This window comes from Neopelma chrysocephalum, unplaced genomic scaffold (assembly GCF_003984885.1).
Source record: "Neopelma chrysocephalum unplaced genomic scaffold, ASM398488v2 Primary Assembly neopelma1_298, whole genome shotgun sequence".
In the NCBI taxonomy this organism is placed as follows: Eukaryota; Metazoa; Chordata; class Aves; order Passeriformes; family Pipridae; genus Neopelma; species Neopelma chrysocephalum.
The window spans coordinates 261,991-281,164 of NW_020897960.1; positions in this window are offsets into that span (position 1 = coordinate 261,991).

Below are 19,174 nucleotides of genomic sequence, written 5' to 3' on the forward strand. Positions count from 1 at the left end.
AATGCTCACTTACACTGGAAGGTTAGAGCCCTGGCTTGGTGTAGCAGCTGTTCCTAGGAATGACTTGTTATTCTTTATCAGCTGCCTGATGACTCTGCCCGGGTCAGAGCACACATTTTTTTATTCCAAAGGCTCTGGCTTAGCACACCCCAGATGGCTGGAGAACACTTCCACTGCGATCGTAGGCAAGGAAAATTGTCCTCAGTTTGGCTGATGCCTGTAAAACACTGGTTCCAGATAACTTCCCTTGCTTGGATTAAAAAAATCGTGCTCAGCTTTTACAAAATTTGTTTAGAAATGTACAAAATTTGTCAGGCCAAAGCACGGTGTCATGCAACTCTATTTGTGCACAGCATCCAGTTGAGGACTCCCTGTGTTGGGACAGGGATGTCATGCAGGTATGGATGTGCTGCATCTGTATTTATAGGTACACTGAATTCATCTCAGGCACTATCAGGAAATAAAAACTTCAGCTATTGGTGTGGTGAAATGGTATGAATAGATAGTATTACTTAGCCACCATTATGGCCAAGTGGACGCTGCACACAGGTTAATTATTTTGTTTCCTCTCCCTTTACATAACTCATCCTTTCTAAGTCTGACTTGTCCCTCCAAATTGATTTTTTTCCCCTCCATTTTGGAGATCTTTTTTATTACATGCACTATTGTTCTGTAGAAAGATTATGATTAGATTTGTCATGCTTACAAACTTCTATATTTAAGCATATTTTTAAATGATGCATGCTTACATAGCCTTTTCCAAATTCTACAAGTTATACGTAAACTTCTTTTTTTTTTTTAATTTGGTTTCCCTGCCTTTGGCTGCTTCATAAGGAATATTTGTTCGTATTTTTTGACATGAATGTTACAGTGAGGCAATTTTTTCCTTTTAGAAAATGTTATTTTCATACAGGTTTCAAAAGGATTCCACAGATGAGGTTTATATAACTACACTATTCATTTTAAAGGTAGGTAAACAAGAAAATTGAAGCTCACTTTGTCTATCCATGCCAGATGCAGTAGTAAAATATTTTATAGGTGCACACGAGAGAAATGTTTTTGACAATATTTGAGTGGTTCCACAAGGAAGGAGAATTTGGCCCTTGAGCAAGAACTGCATTAAGAGGTTTCGGAGATTTTCTGTTCATTGATTGACTCATTAAAAAACCACCACTCCATCCCACTGACCAGCTATAATTTTTTAAGTCTAACATAACCTTTTCCATAAAACTGTACGAAATGATTCAATTCACAATAAATAATGATAGTTTGGGTGCCTCTCTCTCTCTATTCCTGCTGAGAACCACCGCAGAACACAAAATACAGCTGCTTTCACTCTGGGCAGTGACTCATCATTGAATGGCTCCCAAGAGGAAGAACTCCAGTGCAGTGGAACCAGGAGTTACCAGTGTAATCATGAAAGATCACTGTTAGGATGGGGTTCCTGTACTCCATGTACTCTCACATTAAAAGGAAGACAGGATGTTTTATTAACTGCGATCGTCTTGCCAGCGGATCCTTTGTAACATTTTGTGGCACTGGTCGACTACAGAGCCTGTGCTTAATCCCACAGGCATAAATCCTAAGGCCTCAGGCAACTGTTTGCTGGATTTGACAAATTTGCAATAGTTTGAAACAAAAGGTTCACAAAGCAGCCTTCTGACATTCAGAATATGCTTCAAAAGTGAACCAGATAATGAATTCTTGAGTGTCCTCTCTGGACAGGGGATTCTCATGACTAAGAGTCAGTCTCTGTGCCCAATCCCAACCAGGGAATGTCCTATAAAATGTTCCCCACCTCCCACTGTGTTCTCAGTGATCCCTCACCACCATCCTTTGGCATCTGCAAAAAACAGCCAGAAAGGCTGCAATTGCATTTAATCTTCAGCAACCTCTCTGTTGTACAAGAGCATCAGAGAAAAAAAGCTAAATTTTCCTGCCTTCAACAAATTGTAATGGTTATCAGAAAGTGTTTAAATCTGCTCATTTAAGGCTTTTTATTTAAATTTGTCCCTCAAGATTTCCAAAATTCGGAAATACAGAAAGCCTACCATTTAGTTCCAAAAATGGATGTTTAAAAAATGGGAAAAAAAAGACTAATTTAGAAAGGAAATTAATGAATATACACATTTTCCTCTCTAGTTTTGTCTGTATTTAGGACTCCAGGTCATTAGATTAGTTCAGACCACATTACTGTGGCTATTTGAAAATGTACAAGTACAGGTCTTAGAAGAAAAAGAGAGTGATGTCACAGGAGACTGGATGATACTGCAGCATATTTTGAGACCCTTAAAAAAAAAAAAGAAAGAAAAGTTTTGTATGCAGAACCTTAACATGAGTAAAAGTTGCTGCTGGCACAGACAGAACACAGGAGGAGGAATAACAATACCATTCTGAGGAACTCAGAGCATGGATTCATGTAACTGAGAATTCCAATGTAAGTGAACAATATCAATTCTAGAAAAATATTGTGATGTCCATTCTGCACAAATCTGAGGCAGAGAAACAAATCAAATCGCCCCAAATATTTAAATCCATTTTTTTTCCTCAACAAATCTTCTGTTTTTTCTTTTCTTGGAGGCTGTAGGAACCCCTACAGTAACTGCACAATTAGAAGGTGCTTTCAAGAACTTTTTGAAAACTGTGTTCGTATTAAAAAAATAAAAAATAAAGTACAGTGGAGTTACCACATTGCAGACAACCCATTACATCAAACGGGAAACTGTGAAGCAAGAAGCTGAATTCCCCAAGGACTTACTGGAAAACACAAGAGCAAGCCATATAACCATTTGGGACATGAAAGAGTTTGCAGTCCTTTGCACTGCCAGGAAGGGACTATCTAACAGAAGGAATGAGGTGTTCCCTAGCAAAGACAACCACAGTTAATCACCAAAATATTTTCCTGACTATGAAATAATAACGTGGTTTATGAATATCCAAGTGATAATACTAATAGCAGTTTTCTATTTGGAATATGCATGTTTTTCACGGGAACAAGCACAATAATTCTGTATAGATCTCTAGTTTTACACCACAGATGTATGTGAGCGATTGTGTGGCAGCTTCAAGAAAAAACATCAACAGTGCTTGATTTTTTTAAGAAAAATGATCCATGTTTAAGATCTTCAAAGCTTTACAAGAAGATTTTAAAAGTAATCTTGACTGGACAAAAATCTTTCTTTAGCGTGGTTTGAGCAAAGAGAGTGTGTTGCCTTTAAACACAGAAGGCATAAGCTGCTAATACCAATTTAACCTTTTATACACTTGACACTATCCCAGTTGTATCCAGGTATTCTTCCTACTGGCATCCTTGCAATTTGCCAGCTGTTCCATTCCTTTTCTGTCCCAAAAGTCTGACCTGGCCCTAACAGTTTTAATGGGAGCTTTGCCACCGAATTTAGTCACCACCTGTTCTTCCCCCTCTTACAACCTTTGAGAATTCCAAAAACACCTTTTAGTACCAGTGTTTCTAATATGTAGGACTCCCCTCCTCACATTTCTGTGTAGCAGTTCTGCCCCTGGCTAGTTCTGTTTACAATGAGCTTCCAGTATTTCAGTAGGCCTATGCCCTCCTTTTTAAAAACCAAAGATTTACTAAATAAACAAACACCCCTCACCTCCCACACTAAAAAAAAAAAAAAAGAGGATCCACCACCCCCCTGCACTACTCTTTCCCATTCCCAGGATCATAATTCTGGTGGGATCAAGGAATCTTCTCCCTTTCTGTTTCCCTTCATCTAGCAGTTTAGAGTTCCCAGTTGTTCCCATTTCACATTAAACACCTTATTTAATTTTTTTTTTCAGAAGCCTTTATTGTTTTAGTTCGTCTGTTCTTTATTTTGGCAGCTCTTCTATAAAAATCTGTTGCAAACGTTGTGTGAGATTTTGTTTGGTTTGACTGTGTCTCTGCAGTTCAGCCTCCATTTGGATACATATGTAGGAACTGCTACAGCATTGATGATCAACTTCATCTCTTTTAAAAATACTTCACTTTACTGAACAACATTCCATTCTTTTACCAAGTCATAATTATGTTTCCCTTAGCTCTTTTTGACTGCTAAATATTACCTATCTGTTAATTACTGGAAGTACACAGAAAAAAAGATAGGTCTTCTGGATTTGTTTCTTCCCCTCACAATAATTCCCATGTTCAATCCCAAGAGGAAGACTGTTTTTTCCCTATATTTTTCTTGTCATCTGCTGGGGACAAGGAGCAGTTGCTATTTAGTTGTTATTTAGAAAGGTCAATTAAATCTGTAAATCCACTGGAATTACAGTATCTAACCCTGCAAAGCTGAAAACATGATGTGCTAAAAGGACATAAAAGGATATAAAATCTTATATCCTTTCAGCACATCGTGTTTTCAGCTCTGCAGGAAGCCCACAGGAATAGCTGGTGTATTTTCCCAGCAAAATCCTAAACTTTGAAGTCTTGAACTTGGGTCTTGTTTTAGTCCTGCAGAACATCATTTCAGGTTTAGACAAAGAAAGTCTAAAATGTTTACAGTCTTGGTGGCCATTCCTTATGAACAACTATTGCCAGAATGAGGGATGTAAATTTAGATGTATTAAAAAGATGAAGGTGAGGTTGCCCTTTCCCCAATACTTCAACTAATCTGCAGCTGTTTTCTTTCTTGACCAAAGCCATTGTCAGAAAAACTCGCAGCTGGGCAGATGACCCTTTACATTCCCAAGAAACAGAGGAAGAGAAGGAACCACACACCCAGTACTTTCAGCATGGAGCTGACTAACAAGCCAAACTACAACTTACTGAACTGTCCCAAGAGAAAATTTGGTGCAGATTATCAGTGATGGAATTTATAAAAGTCCCTGCATGTTACCCTAATGACAAAAAGACCATGCCCACTGAGTCATTGACAAAACAGATACAGAGAGCCTGTTCCCCCTAATTAACAAGCCTTGGAAAAGAATGTGAGTTTTGCAGCAACTTAATTTACACAACAACCTCAATGTTATCTTTATATGATCACAAGTCTGCCTCATGCAGGAAAAATCCCACATCAGAAATCATTTTCAATGGTGATCTTGTCATCCTCACTTCCCATCACTTTGGGGCTGTTTGCAGGAAATTACCGGTATGGAAGGGTGATATCACAGAACAATCACATTAACTTCAGGAAACACTGTCAGGAATCCACCTGACAGTGGATTCTTTTCTTGTCTGAATGTGGGTTAATCTGCACAACAAGCAGGCTGATTCACTGCAAAAAGCTCCAACACAAAAGCTCTATAATTTCATTGACAGAACACTCTGGGTGAGTTAAGACCACCCAAAAGGAGCATCACAGGACATCAGACAGCTTCTGGCCAAAGCCAAGCTCTGACAGCCAGTTTGAGTAAGGGCAGAGGAGTTTTTGCCTGTATTTGCTTGTGTTGCTTTCTCTGTGCCTGGCATAACAAGCCTTCTGATGCTTCTTAAATCTGTGGATTACTTGTATGCTCATTTCTCTCTATAGAATTTTCAAAGGCTCAGAATATGTAAAATAATATTTGAATGGGTACCTAAATCCATGCTGGGTTGGTTCTCAGTAAGGAGACCTGAAGCATTCTGGAAATAATAATGACAATGTTGATTTCAAGGTATGTCCACACTGAATCTCCTTTCTTCTATTTGATTCATTTTCTCTCCACCTTTGTCCGGCTTCTGACGTATGACTCCCATTTAGATTGAGTGGGCAGCAAGTTTGTGACTTATTGTCCTTTCAATAATACCACCAAAATCATATTTTCTCCCCCAAAAATATGCACCAAAGCTTATATACAATTCATAATACTTGGTTACACATCTACTTAATTAGAGCAACAGGGAAAACCAGATAAAATGAAATATTAAAAACAGAGGCTTTTACAAACATATATGGAGTGACACAAGCTGTTTGTTATTGGCAGAGCTGTTTTTTGCAATAGCCTCATTTTGCCCTGGTTATTAAGACTGTGGTTAACACAGACATTGGATGCCTGCTACATAATAGACATCATGTCAGACATGTGAAAGACTATAAAGAATTTCTCAGGGTCTTTTAAAAGAATTTTCTCATGATCTTTTGAAAGAACAGCTGGGCTTGCTTATGCAGAGATGTTCAGGAAAGGCTCAATTAGCTATGTGAAGTTAATGAGCATAAGTTAAAGCACATTCAAAATCCAAACAGGATCATCTGCAAGGAAATTTAAGATGCTACAGCTCATGACCACTAATCCTCCACCAACCCCTGAGTCATCCATAGCTGTCCTAAATATTTCCACACAAAGCTAGCTACACTAAGGAGAATTCTCTATTCCTCTTCTGGATTCTACTGATTTCCATAAAACAAGAGCTAAAGTCTTATGAATTGCACTATTCAAACCACAGAATTTCACTTTTTGCACTGGAAAGACTTACTCTTCCCTCCATTGTAAATGAAAGATGACTCACCAAAAGTCTGCATAATACTACCCGAAAGTAACAAGTCCACGTTTATTGTTGCACTAATATAGTTAGTCCTGACCCACATCAAAACCATCTCACATATTCTCCAGCAAAGCTAAACTTCCAAAACAGGGGATAGAACAGTATTTACTTATGTGAAACAATTGTTTAACGAAAAAGCCCGCATCCAAAACCACTCAGGCTTTTTGGCCTGCATTTTATGCTTTAAGGACATTTTCCTTTTTGGGTTTTTCTCAGCACAGCAACTTCAACAAGCTAGGTTCAACGGGCTCCATTGAAATATAACATTTGATTATTTACCTCTGAAAAAAATCCTTGTATTTTCAGGGGCAGAAAGAAAACCAAAATGTTGTATCGTTATGCCATACAACAATGTAAAATTTTTATCTAACAATAGAATTTGATGTTACAGAGATAAACACGTACCACAAGTGTAAAAGAAATGCCAGTCCTAATAAAGAATATACCTTTTGCAGGTGATAGACTTTTGGGTTCAGAAAAAACACCGTGTGATGGCTTCAAGAACTCACTATCCACAAAAATTTAACAGAACTTTTACTTCAGTTGTTGGTTTGCTTATATATTTTTCTATTTTATTCTCAGTCTATGTAATTTTTAGTCCTGCATTTCTTGTTTGTCCTATTCTCCTGAAACCTTGTGTCAAAGCGTATGCTTCAATATAACCGTACTAAAGTTTAAAAAAAGAAGAAAGACAAATAAGCCACTGAGGTCTACCTCTCCCAAATGAATGGGATCTTGGAAATGAGTGCTTATGCTTCCCCACAAGAGAAATGCACATTCTATGAGCATTTTTGCTCATTCTATTAGCATTTTGACTAACCAGATGTAGAAAAAGTTAGAGCATCGATAGGCAGTGTTGTGTCTCTACATAGGATAATATGGGGGCTACCAACAGATTGAGTAGAGGGTAAAATATTCGACATGAAAAATGGCAAAGATGATGAAAACCCACACACTTTTTTCAAGAGCTGCTGCTTCCTTTTCCCCAGCATGATGGTAATGCCACAAAAAGTGGCTGCTGCTTTTTTTTTTTCCTTTTTCAGCATGACTAAACTTTTCAGATTTTTGTACCAGACATAAGACAAGAATAAATTTCCAAACCTACAGCATTACTCTTGCATATTGGAATGGAAAAACAATTGCTCCAGCAGACACCTCCAGTCTTATTAGACTGACCTCAACAGTATGTGAGATTCAGGGCTCATTTGAGAGAATATTTTAAAACACTGACATGACTGGAAAATGAAGTAGAATGAAACACAGACCTCACAAGGACATGTCACACCAGATTAAGAGGGTCTCTTTCATAAGACAGATGGTATTCAAAACAAAGGAAATTAAATAGATCTACTCTTTTTAGATTCTACTGAAGTATTTAATATTGCACCACATATTTTACTGCTAATTGTCCTGGATTTCAGATGCAAAAGCAGTAATGAGAAAGGAAGTTTGGCTAAATGGGAGGTAACTGTTGGAGGAGGAAACAGGATTCCTTAAATGGTTAGTTTTGAGGCACATTTTTATAATATTAACACCAAGCAAACTATGGAGGTCGCTGAGCTAAAGAGGGAAGCATTGCTAGTAAATATAGAGGAAAGAGACTCAACAAGTTTGATATCTCAAAAGTAGGTACAATAGAAATTGGAGTAAGCTGAGCATACAAAAGTGCACTTCAGGAAAAATAAGGCCCATCTCATTAGATAAAACCAGAGAAGGATTAAAACCTGGATGCAACAGGAATCATGATACGAATATGAACTATCAATATGAGTTGATAGCGTTGGAAACTTTCTTCAGTATTGATCGTTCAGTGGATTGCTCTTTTTTAAGAGTGGTGAATTCAAATAAGGATAGACTGAAGGGTTTTTAGGATTACAGAAAAACAGGCCACTGTCTTACACGGTGAAATGAAATTTTACCTGTTCGACCTGACGAAATAAAGACCAGAAAGAGTGTAATTGCAATCTAGAAGATTATTAAAGAGATTAAATAGTGTGGAAAAAAAAAGGTAAAACCAGCTATTTAGAGTAGAGTTTACAGCTATAACAAGAGAAAATAGTTGCAAATTACCATGAAAAACTTAGAGTATGAATTAATGAAGATTTTTATCACTGAGGAGAGAGAGGGGAGAGATTTGATCAATTTAGTAACCATTTATTCTACTTTATTCATAGTAGTTGAATGAAAACATCAAGACTGCAATCACTGATTCTGGACAGCTCTTCCTGTTCTGTGTTACATGTAAACAACAGAACATAGGGATACACAATTTCAAAACAAAAATATGAGTTTTGAAACTGGAAAGAGGTCCTGTGTACAGGAAAAGGGATAAATTTTCTGGTTTGTTTGATCAGGAAAGATCCTTTTATTCTTATTCCAGTGTTGGCAGATGCTTCAGACTGTGACTGTCATATTCCAGATTACTTTGTTATATGTTAAGTCATATAACATAAGTTATATGTTAAGTCATAGGAGTCTCACAGACTAAGTATCTTCTAAACCAAATTATTAATGAAAACAGCTCTTTACAGAACAGCCAGTTTTGACAAAAGGAGAATATTTTATTAAAATGAGGATATATTGAATATATTTTGGCTAGCTTTGTTAGTCAAACACTAAGAAGGCTAAACACATATCAGAGCTCATGATGATGGTCAGGATCAAACCCTGAAATGACATCTCAGTGTTTACCAATTTTCACATAACTAATCTGTTCTACATTAGGATTGGTGAGATGGCAAAATTGAGGTTATTGTATTGATTACTCTTTGTAGTCACAAGAAGCTGAGCTTGTTAGTTTATATATCTTCATTTTTACTGTTCCAGCTGAAAAGAAGTTGTACATATTTGACTAATTAAATCACAAAAAGATATTATTGCTGGTTGACAAAATGACAACTTAGAAGGACCAGGTATATTGGAAAGCAAATGTTTGGTTTTGTCTTTGGGAGGCTGAAGAACCTCTGGGTCGTTATGCTGAATATTGTTTGCCAGATTCCTTGTTATTAAGTCAATAAACTCCTCTTAGCTTATGCTAATCAGAGAGTTAATTATCATATTATAATAAAAGGAAGATTAATAAGTATAATTATAGAACATCAAGCTGCTTTTTCAGAGTAAACCATTCATATTTAATCTTTGCTCCTGATTCAAAAATTTCTTCCCACTTTCTTAGAGCCCATCCTCTTTATTTTTAGCCTTTTATTATTTTCATCTATGTTTACATGGAAAATCTGAAGATTTTGTGTCTTGGATGATGGGTGAAAACCAAGCACAATTTTCATCATGAGGCAGAATCCCACAGCGCCATAAATGGAAATCAAAATGTCTAAACATATCCATAAACCCAACCAACAGCAATTCCCCAAGCTCTTGGTGTTGACTTAATTCTTGTCCCATCTGAAATCACTAGAGGACAATGACTTCCCCAAAACTGAGCCCAGAGGGAGCACTTCTGTTATAAAAGTTTACACTGAATGATAACAGGCAGGTGTCTGATCTGTCTGTGTTTATCCTGTGGCACTGGCACATTGTTTTCAGCTTGTTTACCTTTTTTTTTACTCATTAAGGTTAAGTTTTTTAACAGCAACCATATCTCTAAACCACAAAATGTATTTTCATTGCGTAGAACTCAATGGTTGACTTTTTTTTAGACCTGTTGCTGTTTCTTAGATATTTCAGAGAAATACAGATTCTGTCCTAAGTGGAAAAAAAAATGCTGTTCTGGTTCCACAAGTGTCAGCTTTTTCCAATAATACTGGCATCAACTACACAGTTGTTAGGCCAGCTTTTCATAGGAATTGCAGGTATCTCTTCACTGTCTGTCCCACAAACATACATAGTATATTTCTAACAAATACTGTGATGCTATATTACTTTACAGGAGGAATAAATCAATGACCAATTCTGCATTGGATTGTGTCACCAAGCACTTGGATTTTTAGAACAACTATTTACATTAATAATCAACCAGAGTCTTAAAAAAAGGGTAACAGTGATGTAGGTGTCTCCCAGCCTGCCCTGTAGCACTACTCAGGAATAGCAATGACTCACTTCATGGATTCCTCCCATCACAAGGGGCGTGAAAATTCTGACCACATTCACTTAATTTAAAAGTATTCCCTCTCCACAGTCTGATCTTTTGACAATCCTAAAAAAAATCGACTAGCCTAAACAAGTGAAACTTGATAAGGAGCAGAACTGCCAGGAAGGGAAATTCCTGGAGCAGTTAAAGAAGCACACTAACACTTAATACTCAGGAAAGCGGTGCCTCTGCCTCGTCAGTTCTAAACCCAAGGATATCACAACCAGGACTTTTGTGTAACTGTTAAAGAAGTGATAGCCAAGAAATGATAGTACTAGCCCAAACTATCAAAGATTTCCAGCATACTGTTCTTAAGGTCAATTCTCTTGGTTCACGCCTTACAAACTCTCCTGATTTGGGAACTTCAGGTAAATTTGGTGCAAGAATTTTGAAACTGCATTTGGGTCTGAAAACACTAACTGGGAATAGAAGATGAACATTTGCCAGGGTGGTCAATTTAAGGGGCAAAAATCAAACCCAGAAATTGATACCTTGATTTATGCTAACCATGCTGACAGTCTTGCAGTGAATACAAGAAAGAATTTTAGACAGACCAGCACTCATAGTTTGCTTTGGTCAGCACCAATACTTTTGGTTTCTTACCACCACGGTAGCACAGAGTCCACGTTTTGGTGCACACAAGATAACAAAAATGTAAAACATATGAAAGAAAGTGACTCTGCAGATTTTATGACAGCTGGAGTCTAGACTATGGTTTGTTTCAAAATTAGGGTTACATGACATGAAACAAACCAAATGTTTAATGTGGTGGAATGCAGTAAACCCAAAGTGATTGCCCCGTTCCTTATTTGTTATCTCTCTCTAAATTAATAATATGCAATTAGTTAATTCCATAAACAGTCATTACTTAAGACAGTACTTCAGGTAAAGACAGCATTCCCATTTCATTTAGGTATGATTAAGCCATTAATGGAAATAACAGCATTAATATTATCCTCCAGCTGTTGGTGGATGTGCAAGAAAATGCCACATCAACAGAAAAATGACTGAAGATTGGGATCATTAGAACGTGTTTTCCTTATAACAGGAAGAGGAATGAAGCTTGAGAACTCACGACCGCCAGGTCAAAAGACAGCTGTGCACTTTAGGGTTGCTTAAGCAGCTGTGTATGAGCTTAAACACCATTTTCTAAGAAAGAAAAAACTTTGGCTACTGATCCAGAATCTCATTTTTATGCAACACCTTAACTACAATAGTAAATGCCTTTATTATTTAGGTTATTGTCCATATTCCACAATCTTTTGGGGGTTCTTGTACATCTGCTAATGAGCATTTCTGTAACATCGCCAATAGAGAGGACTAGGATACTGTTATGCAATCCAGAACAAAATGATCAAGTATTAACATGGACAAACTGAAGCCTAAACAGGATTCACAGAGTTTATACACGTATTTTCTGTAGTGCTGCTCATGTGATCACAGAATTCCATCAAGCATGGGTGTTGAGTCCTCACAGACACAAGAATCACGTTGCTATTTCAGAAACAAGTTGCCTATGTGGTTATCATCTGAAATTAAAAATCTGGCATTAAAATGTAACCAGGAAGTGCTAACACTTCTTAAACAAAGACTTCTTCTCAAGGTCTATTTATGTTTGTCACCATGAAACTCGTTCTCCATTATCTGTGAGGGACAAAGGATACTTTGCCAACAACCACGCCAAAGGCAAGGAAAATCCTTCCTTCAATCAGATGTAAAGTACCACAGTATGCCAGGGTGGAATCCTTATACCACAGAAGATTACTCTTGAACAGTATTAGAAAGCTTTCTGATGATCAAGTTCAACACATTAAAAATGAAACGTAATCTATTATAAATCTTTTTAAAAAATTTATCTCTGCATAAATATTCCAGTGGCTTCCAAAGCAGTAGTGTTAACAGCTGTAATGAAATAAACAGAAAATTTCTTCTATTCTCTGTTTTTACTCTTAATCAGGCCAAGAATTAAAAAAAAAAATCCAGTGTTTTCCAGAAACATCATCTAATATTTATGTTTTCTTTAGGCCTCCTATATCCTTCTGTATTCTTACAGTGTAACTTCTCCTTATATAAAATATACCAAGTAGCGTGTAAATACTTCTCTGTATATAATATTTCACCTTATATCTGCCTCTTCCAAATTTCTGTTTGCACAAAAACGTGCTTCCAGTTCTTTACATTAGATTTATCTCAGAAGTGAAAACATACATATTCTACGCTGTGATTAACTGTAGAGGAACAATTTATATTGTACTTTCACAGATAGGTCACATAAGTAATTTCAGGGAAATGCACACATAAGGGGAGCTCACATCACATCAGATGTTCATGCATGATAAATATCTGGTCACGTACTCCTCATTATTCATGTGCCAACATTCATAAATTCTGAATAAGATGCGTTAATGCTGTTTATGCTCTCATAGTGTGTGCCTGGAGTGGAGCCATTAGCTAGTCCATTTTGTGATTTTCTAGGTTAATTTGATGCTGTAATGCCTTGAAAGTCATAGTATTTTCTATTTTTAAAGTGTTGGCAGAATGTGGCACAAAGCTTGCATTGACTATGGTGGTAGATTGGCACCTGGCAATGCAATGACCCATACTTATTTTTTGGAGTTGCTGAAGAGGCGTTTTTCAAATGCAAGAGAATGCATCAGATCTTTATCAAGATATCTTCATCTTTCATTTCTGTGGGCTCAGCTCAAATGGATTTATTCAGGATAAACAGCACTTGACAGCGCAAAGAACCTCCCCTGGAAACATTTTTATCAGGACTCTGCATTTGATCCTTCCCCAAAAAATTAAGAGGAAGAAGAAACATAAGGTGACCTTGTGAGAGGTCTCTGATTCTCTGGGGTAAACATAAACACACCAGTTGTTAGAATGGGAAAAATAGTATTTTGGACATGGCTGGTGGCTTTTCTGGCAGTTTTGAAGGCCATCTTGTGGTCGTGCCACCTCATTGTTGGGTTTCAAAAGTGTTTTGGCAAAGGGACAGATTCTGATCTCTCAGCTCTATCAGTCAATACTAATGCCATGGAAGACATCAGCATGACTGGGTTAAAATGAGGCAAGCAGTCAAATTTTATAAAATATACCCCCATTCAAACCAGACAGCCATCCTACTTATATTAAAATTAAAAGCAGGATTTTTTTTTTTAATAGGGATTGGATTATTCATAAGAAGAAGACTTCAAACCATAAGGCTTTTCCATCAGTAACCAAATACTGGCTCCCTTGCCAGGCGGAGTGACAATTCCAGCTCTTGCACAGCCATTAAAGCAGCCCAGCACTCCTGGTTAGTTGGGCATTGGGGTGTCTAATGAGGCAGTTTTCTGTAAATATAGTGAAATACCTGATGAAACAGTCATTTGAACACTCCTACTGCCTGAAAGAAGGACTTGAACGACTTCATTCAAATCCCCAATGTACCTTTTCCTGCATTGCTCGCGCAGTCCCACAGAAGTCAGGAGGGATTTGGGAAGGCGGGCTGAGGGGAGGGACAGGCACTAAAAACAAATGAGGAGAAAAGGAAAAAAACACTTAACAAAAGACTGCCATGGCACCAAATGTCCACCAAAACACTTCTAAGCCAATAATGTAATGTAATTATTCTTGTACAGACTTCATGGTAAAGAATTTTGAAGGATTTTAGACATACATCAAGATGATGGTCCTTGTACAACAGGCATACAAATGCATGTCTTTAATCTAAGTACAATAATGTTTTCTGACATACCATGACAGAGCTATTTTTTCTTTTCAGATTCTTAGTTATAATTTTTGTCAAAATATTCATGTGATCTGGCTATTTAAAGTATTTTAAACTTTTTTTAAGTTCTAAATGAAACAGTACATTGTGGAAGATCCATGTTAAATCACCTTTAATGTCTCTTTTTTTTTTTTATAAAAGTTGATCTTGCAAGAGAGAAACTTCAGATTATTTCCTGTGGCTTATTTAATTCTTGGAAACAACAAGTGTTGTAATTTTCTGATTGTGAGCATCTTAGGCGCAAATTATTTTTTCATTGACTAAAGAAAATTATATTATGGGTCTTAAAAAGCCTAAACAATTCTAAAAGGATAATTCAATATTATCCATGCTAGTTCCTCTATCAGTCTTCACTGTTACAGCATCTAGTACTGCAGGACAGTGACTAAGGGCTCACTGATATTGCAATAAGACAAATATTGATATGCTATCAGCTTACTCTTTCAAAGACAATCTTAAAAGAAAAATAACTCAAGAAAACAAGAAAATTTTATCATTTTAACAATTCTAATTGGGAAATAATACGTTTTCAGTCTTGGGACTGATGAAAACAGCACAATATTCATGTTGATCTTCCTCAGAGCTTAATAAAGTGTTGTATTAACTGAGGGCCATACTTCGGAGTGACAACATGTGGATATTAAAAAGTCACTTGTTACAAGCCCAAACACAGTCACTGGAGAAGAGCATCTCTTCTCACAAGGCTGGATCTCACAGAAACCTGGCAAATATGCTGTGTCTGTACCCTCCAGTGCCTCTCTCCTCTTGCCACAAGACTTTGGCTGCTAACTACATCCACCCAGCAGCTTTGAGACTGGCTTCTGCCACATCCTAAGAGATATTCTATTTGTATCCTCAAAAGTGAACCACAAACTTTGGGAAGTAGCGGCGTCTCCACAGTGGAACAAATGAGAGGCGCCTCTGACACAATCACATTGTGATACATTTATAAATTCACCGAGATTGATTGAAAATGGATGTTGGATGGAAGAAACAAAAGGAACAAAAAGTACATCATCACCTGGAAGTGATTTACAAGACAGTGCTGCACTTGGTAACAAAATCAAGATTTCTCAAACATGTAAACATCTCTCTGTGAGCTGCTGAAGTCACAGGTTCCATTTTTTTGTTTTCTTTGGGCAGTCAGGAGAAAGAAAGCTGGTCATTGTGGTATCACCAGAGGATAGAAAGTACTGACCTACTGGGCAGGTAACCTACACAGTGCTTTGAGCAGGGACTGTCCAGCATGCACAAATCTTCATCACACAGGTTATTTCCCATCATTCAAATTCCAGTAGTTTGCACAATGGATTTTTCCCCCCCTTGTTAGGCACAGGTTTTAGCACACCTGTATTTTACGGCAATAAGAAATGCCCAATGAAAGCTGCCAAAGGCAAGAAGTTGCTTGTTTATATCAACGAGAAATCTATTTCAGCATCAGAAGTAAACAGAGAAGCTGCATAATTATGAACTGTCAGCTTTTCATCAGACTAAGTCATTCCATACATTGTGTTGGGGTAATTTTATTGCAAATGCACTGAGTAAAGAAATCACTTTCACAAATTTCAGCTGTTGTAATAGTGAAAGAGATATTTCAACAACTGGTTTCCAGCTGGTCCTTAATGTAGAGAACAATCTTAAATAGAAAAGGGCAGCTTTTTTAGAAGCTGAAGGTGGTGTGATCATGACCACTTGAAGACTTGTGTCTTTGGCTTCTCTCAAAATCCCAGTGTGAGAAATCATGCCTTTGTTATTTCCAATTTCGCTTGAAGTTTCAATTTGGTTTCACTTGTTTTTTATAATTTTCAGTTGTTAGGACGTAAGGAAGTATCTATACTTCAGTAAAACTGTTGAAACTCATAAAAAAAGTCTATTACTGTATGCAAAGGCCCTTGGGGAACACTCATGCAGAAAGAGTTCTGCAATGCTTAACAAACAAAAGCTGGAATTGCAGTGGAAGTTTGAGTGTTTCAGATTCTTCAAACCAGGATACAAAGTTTGCAGCAATATAGACACAGTTCTGACAATCAAGAAAAAGCATTAACTGTGTGAGATCATGAGACAATAGTCCTTCTTCTTCCTCTAAAAGCAGGAATAAAAAGCCTACCCTGGCTACTCAGTTCTTCAGAAAGCACTCTTGTTGAAGAACAGCTACAGGTGTCTGGAGCCTCAAGTACCCAGGTTCACTTACCAAGTGTTAAACCTGAAATCCACCACCAAGTTTACACACAGCACAGACATTTTTGCTGTCTTGCTGTACTGAGTCTGGCTGGGGTGGAGTTAAATTTCTTCATGACAATCTGGTGAAAAAAAGTGTTTTACTTTTGTGAGAAAACCAGTGTCAACAGCACACCAGTGTTTTAGTTTTTGCTGAACAGTTCTTGCACAGCACCAAGACTTTGTTTCTCACTCTGCTGCACCAGCGAGTGGGCTGAGAGTGAGCAAGAGGTTGGGAGGGAATGCAGCTGGGACAGCTCACCCCAAATGACCAAAGAAATATTCCATACCATATAACGTCATGCTCAGCAATGACACCTCAGGGGGAGAGGGAGAAGAGTCTTTCCAAAGTAACTGATGCTGTCAGTGGGTTTCCCTTGCGTGATTCTGTGACAAATCCTTTGGACTCCAAAGGGCACTGTGTTCAGTGTCCTGTCCCACTATTTAGTTCCTTTTATGACTTCAAGCGCATCACACAAGCGAAGTTTTATTCACTTAAATGCATCAGGGACATGGAAAAGAAAAAAAAACCAAACCTATAATTAATGTAGCTAGAGTGGCAAGGCACTTGAGCATGCAGTAATTTCCATTTTCATATAATTACTTGTCATGGGGGAAACCCAAAGGAAATCTTCTGTCATCATAAACAAAACACTTTTTCAATGTTGATGGTGCCTTACTTGTCCTGGCTAATTATATACTGTTCTGCTATGATTACTCAATCAACACCCACATGGAAGGCATCCTGAGAGCCTTCTAAGCATCCCTTTTTTTTCCCCATGGGCAATTAGGTGTATTCTGTTTATCCCATCCATCCTTACGGCATCCCCACAAGTCCTTACGGAACTTACGCCATGCTTAACTCCCCTTTCATGAAGTATTTTGTCTCCCTTGAGCTGCTATCCATGACTGGCTTGGCAAGAAAGGGTGGAGGGGAAAAAAGAAAGTGAGCTGCAGTGTAAATCTGTGAGCTGACAGCACGACATCCGTGTCCACCTCTGCACTTGACAGGGCACAAGAGCCAGCAGCCACGACTCAAATCGACTGCTCACCGGCAGCAAATGCCTTGGAAAGAGAGGTTCCACCCCATGGCTTACACTCCTTAGTTAGCAGACAGGCTAATAATATTTTCTTTGGAAAGGCTTTGGCTAAGGGCACTAATAGGAGCCTGGTTTGATAATGTTTTTACAGGCGCCTTCCCAGATAAATCAAACAGCTGAGAAAATCCCAATCGGTTTCACACAAACACTGAACTGGAGCAGAAGAGCACATGGTCTGCTTGGCTGTTCCAAATCACTTCCTAAATCAAGATTAAGGGCTAAGGACTATGACAATAGAGGATAAGCTACCCTCAAAGAAAAATCCCCAAGAAAAAGGAAGTCCATTCAAGCCTCCCATTAGGACCTGCAGGTCTGATCTCAAGGTAGGCTTTTTAGATAAGCTGACTTTGGAAAAGGTCCTACAGAGGTTTAGAATGGCCAGTTATTAAATGTGTGTCTGTTCTGAGAGCTATGAACCATCCCTTCACTCATTTTCATGTAATTTGAGCTGAAATAATCTGAGGCAGAAGAGATACATCCCCAGGCTCTTTTCAACCTCAGATTCACTTTGTGTTCTAGCCGTGCTTCTCCTTAACAACTTTGTACTGAACCCACTGCTAATATAAAAGGAAAAAAAAGTGGTAAAGAACCATTCTGTCTTGACTAGGATTACAATTTTGTATGGGCAAACAAATTGTTATTCAGTGCATTCCAGAATTGACTTTGCCCTACGCTTTCATATTATAATTAAAAAAAAAAGAAACTTAGTCCACCAAATCACATGAAAATATTTTCAGTTCATACCTGAAATCTTGTCACTGAAATCAATAGATCTACTTGTCAGGTTACCTAAACACAGAGCACCTGGATAGGGATCACATCCAGTCCTTAATGGATGACATATTTCCTACCTTTTTTCCAGTATCTTTCCTCTTCTTACACAGAGCAACTCTAAAAAGAAATCAGTGAACAAATACATGTAGTAAATATGAGGGGGATATAAAATAGACACGAACAGGATTTAGTTCTCTCCAGGAATATCTTGAATGACTCTGTTACCAGAGCATTTGGTGTCCTAGAAAGCAAGGAATAGGAAGTGGGAGGTAATCCCTAGGAAGCTGAATCTGTTTTCTCCCTGCTGTTTCTTGGAGTTTCTAGGCTCTAAAAATATTCATCTTGTTGAGCTCAACTATTTTTACTCAAGGTGCTAAATTTTATAGCCTGAAGTAGAAGCTTCTGAATGCACTGTGAGTTTTTCAGTTACTTTAGCATTGCAAGCTACATTTTTATGTCCTTGAGAGAAAGAATTAAATCAGGAGAGCGGGGAGCCTTTATTAAAACTATATATTTTGTCCTCTGCAGCGGTTTCCACAAGTATTTCATCAACTTTTTCATTCCATTTATACAAATACTCATGTAGCATTTACTAGAATATGCATGGAAGATTTTGAAGTTTTTCCTTGCTTTTTGAATTAAAATTGGACACTATATAAAAATTTAGTTACAAAGAACTTTATGAAGAAGACCCTCAAGTCAAGGAATATTCATTGCTGGATATCGAAAATTCCTAATCTAGAACCCAAAACCACAGG